The sequence below is a fragment of the Brassica napus genome, chromosome C6 (assembly GCF_020379485.1).
Source record: "Brassica napus cultivar Da-Ae chromosome C6, Da-Ae, whole genome shotgun sequence".
NCBI lineage: Eukaryota > Viridiplantae > Streptophyta > Magnoliopsida > Brassicales > Brassicaceae > Brassica > Brassica napus.
Genome location: NC_063449.1, coordinates 32784564 through 32793994, shown reverse-complemented (window position 1 = coordinate 32793994; position 9431 = coordinate 32784564). Strand labels below are relative to the sequence as shown.

The 9431-nt window shown below is 32.1% G+C and overlaps 1 long non-coding RNA gene across 1 annotated transcript; it reads right to left on the bottom strand.

Moving 5' to 3' along the window:
* Positions 1 to 441: 441 nt before the first annotated feature.
* LOC125588931 lies at positions 442 to 8731 on the bottom strand. Its single transcript, XR_007325119.1, has 3 exons — positions 5565 to 8731; positions 765 to 5487; positions 442 to 693 (listed from the first exon to the last, which is right to left on the bottom strand). It is a non-coding gene; the product is annotated as an uncharacterized LOC125588931 (long non-coding RNA).
* Positions 8732 to 9431: the final 700 nt, after the last annotated feature.

The window sequence follows — 9431 nt, the reverse complement described above, 5'->3', positions numbered from 1 at the left end:
CTAAATGATATTTAAAAATTTCGGTGCAATGCAGATTTAGCTAAGGCATCCGCAGTAGAGTTCAAACTTCTAGGTACATAAGTAAAAGAGATAAAAGTAAATGATGAAGATAGGTTCTCGATATCCAAGTTGATTTCGTAGAATTCCATTGGAATTTGTTTCGAGGATAGTACTTTAATAAGCACATGATCATCTGATTTAATAAGCAGTATCTTTTTGTAAGTAAATATTTTTTTGTTTCTTAAACAATCACTGATTTCAATTTTGCCTTTTTATTCGTCGTCTATTTTTATTTTTCTTAATAATTTTACCAGTATTTTCATGTCAACGTTACGGCCCAATTCCAAAGAATGCTCTATACCTAAGAGTACCAGACCTCCTAACCACCACATACCTCAAGTGGAACACCAAAAGGATCAAACGAGTTGTTACCTGATCTACGTTCCCAAATCCAGTGTCTTCGACCAAGTCGCATGAACTCAGAATACATTTATGTGTGGCAACCTGTTCAATCTGGAATCTACTCATCAAAATCAGGATACAATGATGCTACTGTGACAAATAAACCAAGAGCTCTGAATGCAAACCAGTATTTCAACTGGATTGCAAACATTTGGGCGGGTGATTTCTCTTCCAAAGCTATAAGTTTTCTTATGGTCTCTGGTACTGCGAGCTCTACCCATGGGGGAAAACCTGCAACAAAGATGAATTCTGTCAAATATATCATGTCCACGATGCAAGGAAGTTGAATCACCAGTCCATACCTTTTTCCTATGCCCCTTTGCTTGGAAAGTTTGGGAGATTACCCCACTCCACTGCGCAGTTTACATAGCTGCAGACGATACTATAAAGTCCATCCTCTTCAAGCACCGCAAGTTGATATGTCTACCACCATCAGGAGTCTCGTCTCCTATACTCCCTTGGATTTGCTGACTTATCTGGACGACAAGAAACAAATTGATTTTTGAGAATCAAAACTCTACTCCTGAGAAAATAGTAGCAAAAAGTCTCATCATGGCAAGAGAATGGATTCTAGCCTAAGCAAAGAGCCTAACTAAGAATATGATAATAGCCGTGTTCGTTTCTTAGCCGCAAGACGCAGCGGCAACGACCAAAAATTAAACGGGAATCACGTCAACGCACAACACCCATGACCGCAGCGGCGATTAACAACACGCAACACCGATGATGCAGGGGCAGTAGAAGGGACGCTGAAAATTTTAGCGGTACCGGCGTCAAGTTTTTTGTGTCTCCGGAAATCGTTGGCGGTTACTTTAGTTTCAGATTCTATTATTTTGATCATCATCACCGTGCTTTTTCTTGCCGCAGCGGGAGCGTCTTGCGGTTAACAAACGAACACGGCTAACGCATAATTCAACCCTACAACAACAACAAGGAGCGCCGAGGGATCGATCAGTCACCTCCATCACGATTGTATGCAAAACAGATGCATCTTGGGATAAGGCAAAGAAAACGGGTTTAGGCTGGATCTACACCAGAGAAGAAGATACTGAGACAAGCCAAAGCACAAAGATACAAGAATCAGTCGCTTCACCCCTGATGGCTGAGGCACGCGCTGTAAGATCATCAATCAAAGCGGCAGTTAATTTCACTGGAGATCAGGGCCGGCTTATTAGGGGGGACAAGCGGTGCGACCGCCCTGGGCCCAAGCCCGTGTCCCTCCGTATAATACTAATTAAGGGGTCCAATTTTTTTATAATCTATATTTTTATGTATAAAAAAAATTATAAATATAATAAATAAAATTGAAAAGGGCCCAAATTATTTGATATGTATATAGTTTTATTTTCATTACAAAATATTACTGATTAAATTTTAAAAACATTTTAAACATTATCTACATATAAAGTTTAGAGGGTAAAAAAAAATATTTTTTGCCCTAGGGCCCGTAACAGTGTTGAGCCGGCCCTGCTGGAGATATTAAGCTTCCATGTGTTTTCCGACTCTGACGTTCATCAGAGCTATTACCACCAAACGGCAGGAGAAAGATATTTTCGAAATTTTCTTCGACATTGAGCAGTTATCCTCTGTCTTTCACTCTTTCTCTTTCGATTTTCTTCCTAGGACACATAATTTGCAAGCAGACCGCTTAACAAAAAAAACCTTCGTCTTACTTCATCTCTTGTACCAGATCCTTAATGGGCTAAAACAATTTAGTTTTGAGCTTCGTCCATCTCTTTTAATATATGGTTTTGCACGTACAAGAAAAAAAAAAGAAAAACGCAAAACACACACATATATATATATTAGGGTCGGTCCGCCCGTAGGGCGGGATATACTTTACATATGATCTTGGTTATTATTTTTTAATGATTTTGTGGTTTGTGTTTTGGTCTCATTTGCAAGAGATGTATATGATAATGCTTTTTGTCTTTTAGAAAGTTTTAGGTGATGAGAGATTATATATGATAAGATATATTATGCTCGTTAGCAATAGTTTTAAATGTTCATTATATATTTTGTTCTACAATTTTATTTTTCTTAAAATGTTTGATTCTGTATTATATGTAGATTTTTTATATGATTATTTTATCTATTTATTTTGTAATTTTTACTATTAATTTTTTTTTTTGTAAAAAGATTTAGTTTTAGTCTTGTTGCAGTTAACTAAATTTTTTAATGATTTGAATCAGAGTATCTTCTATTTTTATTTTGGTGGTGTATATGTTTTTATCATTTTTTTCTTTTAAATCATATAAGTTCACTTTTTATTGATCTTTCATTCATATTATGATCTCCATTTTAATGGTTTGTGATTATCGTGTGATGTGTGAACTATATTATTGTAGATTTTTATTGGATGAGTTTTATGTTAGAATTTGTGGTGTTTAATAATGTTTATTGTTATTAAGAATGGTTGTGTTTATACTAAGTGTTTGTATATAAATTATTATATTAAGAGTTTGATTTTCATGATATTTATTATATAGTTTTCTAAATAAAGTAACTTCTCTTACACTATGTATTTAGAAACAACTTGTCTATACTATGTATTATATTGTTAGAAAGAAGGTCAGGTTTTAACTGATATGATTCACACTGGTTTTTTTATTGACTGAATGTCCTAATAAAGAGGATGCATGACGTATATGTACAACTCTGTGCAGCCCAATAATTCCTTTAAGGTGTGTTATTACTTTAGCCTATGTATTTGACACTTATTTGTTAATAAATATTATAATCTAATAGAATAACAGAAACCATGAGGGATGAATTTCAGAAACCTGTTAATGTTATATTCACCATAAACCCTATGATTACAGGAGCCATGATACGGTTATGCTTGCAAAAAAGTGCGTTGTTGGAGCTCAGGCAAGTTCTAATTGATATATGCTAGGCGTCTTATTAGCTGAAGGATGGTTGCATTATTCTGTTGTATTTCCCTGATATTATAGTCTTAAATGGCTGAAGTTGGTAGTTCATGTCCAAGCTCTAAAGGATGGGCTTGATTTGCAATAATCTCCATTTTCGTTTCTTATGTGAAGATAATGCATTGGTCTTTCCTAATGATTTGAAATATAACACATGCTTTAAACACTATTTTATTATAAAACTCAATATTTGGAAATGGTATAATAAAGTAGTTTGTTATTGTTTGACTAACTGTAACTACTTTTTTGTTTGACAGCTATAATTAGAAAAAAAGAGTGAGTTCTCGGAATAAACTCTTAGTTTCTGCAAATAAAATTCATTGGAAGAGAAAGTAAAAGCCTTTTCGCTTTCTTATCAACTTGGAACTGGAACCAAACCGCATAAGAGCTGGTTTGAGGGTCTGACTAAGAGCAATAGGGAGGAGTTGGTCTCCCAGCTGGTTCATAGCAAATGTTTTCCACCAAAATACTTCAGAAACTCTTGAACTACGATAATTTTCCACACTATTTATCTCCAAAATAAGCCTACTCAAATCTACATCCGCAAAGCCTAGTATTTAAAGACATAAATTTTGGTAGTTAAGAAACAAATACCCGCCATAGTTAGTTTACTCGGTTGTAGCGAGTTTTTATCAATATGTGCCAATGCTAATATCCTCAAAATTCCAATAGAAGCTTTCATAGTATTTACCCACCAGATATGAGTCGTTTGAGTGGTAAAGATACTAATTAAATATGGTAGAGAAAATGAGTGAAGAAGCCTACCGAGACAGAGAAACAGACCATCAAAGAAGCATTATTGTTATAGTTTTTGAAGCATCAGATTAATTCGTTAGAGCTTCGAGAAGCATCGTCTGCGAGAGAAAAATATGACGTTACATAGTTACATTTTATAATTAACTTAGATGTGTTTTCTTATGGGCTTCAGACTTGTAAACTAAATCCTATATCTGCAATAAATCATAAATGGAACACAAACATAAGCAAAAGAATTTGTTTCCTAGCTGGTTTATTCAAAGATAGTCGCACATTTGGTTTGTTTTTGAGTAATCACTACTCTTGATAATGCAAAATATAATTGACCAGGTGTGAATACAAATAGATGTAGCAGATTTCCTTCTTTTTATGCATATTTTTCAACGTCACCTAAAATGCTTTTGTTCATATACGACTTTTAATCTATCTATTATTGATTTAGCCAGTCACTCATCATGTACGTTATATTTTTCGTAAACATTCATCAACATATCCATGTTATGTGTTTGTGTAATTCGTCTTCTCTACTACCTCTTTTTGAACAAATCAAAAGAGCACATAGAAACACATTTGTAACTATAATAATGAAAAAACAAATAACTTGTGTTTGACAAAAGAAAGAAGCTATACTCTCGTCTTTGTGAAACTTATGAAATTTAGTAAGAGAGAATCTCATCTTCCATTTTACAGCTTTCATTTAAAATACCGAATGTTCCTAACATCAGTGTATGAATTATTCCTACAAAAGAAACAAATATTTTAATCTGCGATCTTTTTATTGGAGGCACTAAAAGACTAACATCAATTCTAAAATTTGAATAAGCATCTCTTACCATCACATGTACTGAGGTTACAAACAGGGCTACGAAGATTGTCTATCTGGAAATAAGAAAAGCCATCTTACATCTTTTATTAAGAGGAAAAGATCCAGAATTAAAGAAATTTTTTTTAACTTACTTGTTTTCCAAGTACCACTTTTTGCACTTCAAAAATGGACCACTGATATGCAGAAAAGGCATACCCATTAAAGTGACCATAGATGTAGCTTTTCCTATGAGGTTCAAAGAATTTATGTTACCTTGTATAGTTGAAGTGGCAAGTTAGCTACGGAATCTTGTGATCTTAAAATGGAATGATAACAGAATAATTTGACTGCTTGCAGCACTAAGCTCTTCTAATTATCTACATACATAAAATCATGTAGGCTTTTAGATTTGTTTTTTGGATCAACAGTTAATGGCAATATAAAAATCGTAAACAGAAGCACACGTTGTCCGATGAAATGTGAAGCTCAAGTTGAGCGTAAAACTTAAGCAGTTGTTTTTGTTGGCCTGAATTGCTGAAGGAAAAATGAAGATTATTAGCGAAGTTTGATCTGAAAATCGAGTAAGTCATCAAGAAAAGACATTGATGTACCTTACCAGGTAGTCCAGCTAAAGAGGTAATGTCAAGGAAAGCAAACACGATGGTAGCAATAAGAGAAGGTAAAGAGGTGAAGTCACCCAAACACTGTTTTTGCTGTAAATCAAAGGTTGAATCTGATGGTTGTTGCCTTAATATATGGTGTCGACGTCGCCAATACTTGTCGGTTTTCTCCTCTTCCGACGGAATGCAATGTCTCTCCCAGCATTAATTGTTACTAATGTACCATCGGTATTTTTCATTAAAAAAATACCAACAAAATCTTCAGTTGGAGATCGCTCAAAAGAATCGATTCACTCCAACTTCTAAAATCCCAGAAGTAAATTAACCTCATATTGAGACATGACGTCTAGCGTATTGCTTCTGGATCTGGGAAGTCATCAATTTTTCTGTGCTCAGTAAGCAGTAGCTGAATGGCGGAGAAGAAAGAGTGGGTTGAACCTTAGAAATCACATACGAAAAGACCCAATCGAGCATTAGCCATTTTTTTCAGAAAATAAGGAGATTGCTTTGGTTATAATAGATTGATAGGATGCTACAGATTGTAGGGATGCTAACCTTTTTTATAGTCGAACCACCACTGCCTTTGAAGAGCTAAAGTGGCATTGAAGAGAGATCGTGTAGATTGATTTAAAGAGAGAATTTAATAGCAAAAAGAGAGAATTTAATAGCAATGATTTCGTAACCGATTGATTACTTGATCAGTAGGAAGAAGATGAATAGTTTGCTGGAAACTCTAGATTCGCTACGGCTCCGGTTGATTGATGGATCAGGAGGAAGAAGGATCAGTTTCCATGGAAACACAAAACGCGCCTACGGCGTAGAAGGAGAACAATAGAAGACATAATTAAAGCTTGTGGCCGATAGGCCGCAGATGAAGCGCACCACCAAGCCTAACACCAAGCCCGAAACAATATGAAAACACTTTGATGAAACGCAGCGTAGAGAACACGTTTCGCGCGCAGGAGAGCCCAATTTATGACGTGGCGTCCTTGTTGGCATAGGTGGGAGAGAAGCAAAGCCTATTATATATATATAAAGATATATACGGGGTAACGCAAATGGTGGCAAAACAATATAGTCTGATTTAGTTTTCAAATAAAAAAAAAACAATGAAGTCTGATGTTCACTTGTCAACTTATGCTATACGCTTTTACAACGATGAACAAACTAGATAAACCTATAAATGATTTACGTTACAAATAGGATGTCATAATCTTGGCATGTGTATTATGTTATGGGTACTTCTTTATCTATACATGGGAACAAACTGTATAAACATTTAGCAAAGCGATCACATTTTAGTTATGGAGATGTTTTGTCTTTTTTTTTGACATCTGGAGATCTTGTTTTTTTTAGGTATAACAAAACATTGATACGACTATACGAGAATGGACAATCTTACTGGCAGTTTGTTTCTGTCTGAAATGCCAAACTTATCTCCCACTATTTTTGCATCTCTCCCTCTTCTCTTTTCGGCTTTCTTATTTGGTTACGTTCATTTTTATTTACTGATATCACTTATTTATTTCAAGATATATATTTATATATTTCATATTCAATTATTAAATTCCATGTGAAACCATGAGGGGATAAATAAATAAAAAGAGAGGAAATAAAATCAGTGGTTACAATGAGCTTGAGGCGGATGTATTTCCACTACGTATATGGCTCTGTAAAGTGACCCCAACTTGATCCCCTTTCTACGTTTGTATACACTACGCCGTTAATATATTATATACACAAAAATATAAATCGACAGTGCATTGGATACATATTTGGATATACAATGCATAGTAGGCAAATAACAAACGTGAATAGTGAACAATGTGATGGTTATTTAGGCAGGATTTCCATCCGCTCAAAAATGTCATTTTAATTTTTTCACACAAATTACAAAATAACTAAATTCATGTGTATTTTCAAGAATTACATTAATTTAATCAATAATTTTTGTGTTAAACAAAACTACTTGTAAAATAAAATTATTTTATAATTATTATTAATGTTAACGTATATATTATATTAGAATTTTAAAATTATATTTTGTGTAGCAAAAAAAATAACAAAATAACATTTTTATGAAACAAAAGAAGTACATCAATATAATACAGGGTTAACTTCATAATATAGTTGATTTTGCTCTCATCCTACTCTATTTTAAAGTGAAAAAATGGAATAAGTAAACACAAATAAAAATATTATTTTATTTTTGGCATCTATTTACATTTCATTATAGAATGAAAAATAAAGTATGGTTGAAAAATTTCTTATTCTAAACTCTATTTTAAAGTAAATTATGGAGAGAAATTAGAGATGCTCTAATTTCCAACGTAAAACTCCACTTTTCTTTCAAAATGGAGTAACTCAATAGTGAAGTTAAGTTTTACTCCAACCTAATTCTATTTTAAGTAAAAATGGAGTAATAAACAAACAAAAATACATTGTTTTATTTAAAGGATAATTCTGTCAAATAATCATTTTTAATTTTTTGTCACGAAATAGCATTCAAAGAAAAAAATGACCAAAATAGCCTTTTTTATTTTTAAAAGTTTAATTTTAATTTTTTATTTTAACATTTGAAATTTTATCCCCAAACCAATCCCTTAACTCTAATCCCCTTAACTGTATTTTTACTCTTTAATAAAACTTATTTTGGTCACTTTATTTACTGAAGATTATTTTTGTGAAAATAAATTAAAAATGACTATTTTAGAGATTTTTTTCTTATTTAAACATCATTTTATTCTATTATAAAGTGCAAAAAGTAGTGGGATTGAAACAATTTTTTTTTTGTGCACCAAATTTTGACTTTAAACTCTATTTTAAAGTAAGTAGTTGGATTGGAAATTGTTAGTCTTCTATTTTTTTTAACATGTCGTCCTCTTTTTTTTTTGAACAACACATCTCGTTGAATGCCCTTTTAACAAAAAAAAAAAAAAAAAAAAACACATCTCGTCCTCTATGATAGAAAAATCCTTATATTCACGGAAATGGTTGATAAATAATAAGACTACTAGATAATAACCCGCAATTTGTGCGGAATGTGATTATTAGTTTCGTTATTTTTAATAAAAACACATTAAATCTGTTTAATCTGGATATCGGTTCGGTTTTAAGTTAATTTTTGGTTTCTAATCTCCTAAAATATAACTATTATTTTAAATTAATATTTATTTTGGTTTATTCGGTTAGAATGTGTGAAAAAATTACTATTATTTGTTTATTTTCATGTTATAAATTTTAGATAGTCGTCATGTCGAACCAATGGTTTCATATCATAGTTTGTAAACGGTTATTAGTTCAAGAAAAAGAATAAAAAATTATTAAGACAAATCATTTCACTACAATTTGGTGAGTAGTGAAAGAAACATTAAGAAAAAAATATTTCAACTTCCAAAAAAAAAATAGATATTTCAGTTGTGATAAATACTTAGTCACAAGGTGCTCACATCAAGGTACACATGTATGTGTATGTAAAAGTATATAAAAATAGTTGAAAAATATATAAAGATATTGTTAATTAATATTAAATGACATTTTTGTTCAAAATAATACATGAGAGATAAAATTAAAATTAATTAAAATTTAAAAATACCTTGACATAAGTGAATTTTTTTCATATAAAGAAAAATAATTTGTATATGTAAATAGAGGTGGGCACATATCGAATATCCGGGTATTTGGAGGTATTCACGTCGATTCAATCTTTAGCCTCCTGGATAGTCGGTGACTCTGATATCCGAAATGATTTAGAATTTTAAAGAATATCTGATTTGATTCGTAGATAAAATAAAATTTTTTAAAAAATTGAAAATTTTAATAATAACATTTTATTACAAAAATAAAATATTATTTAAC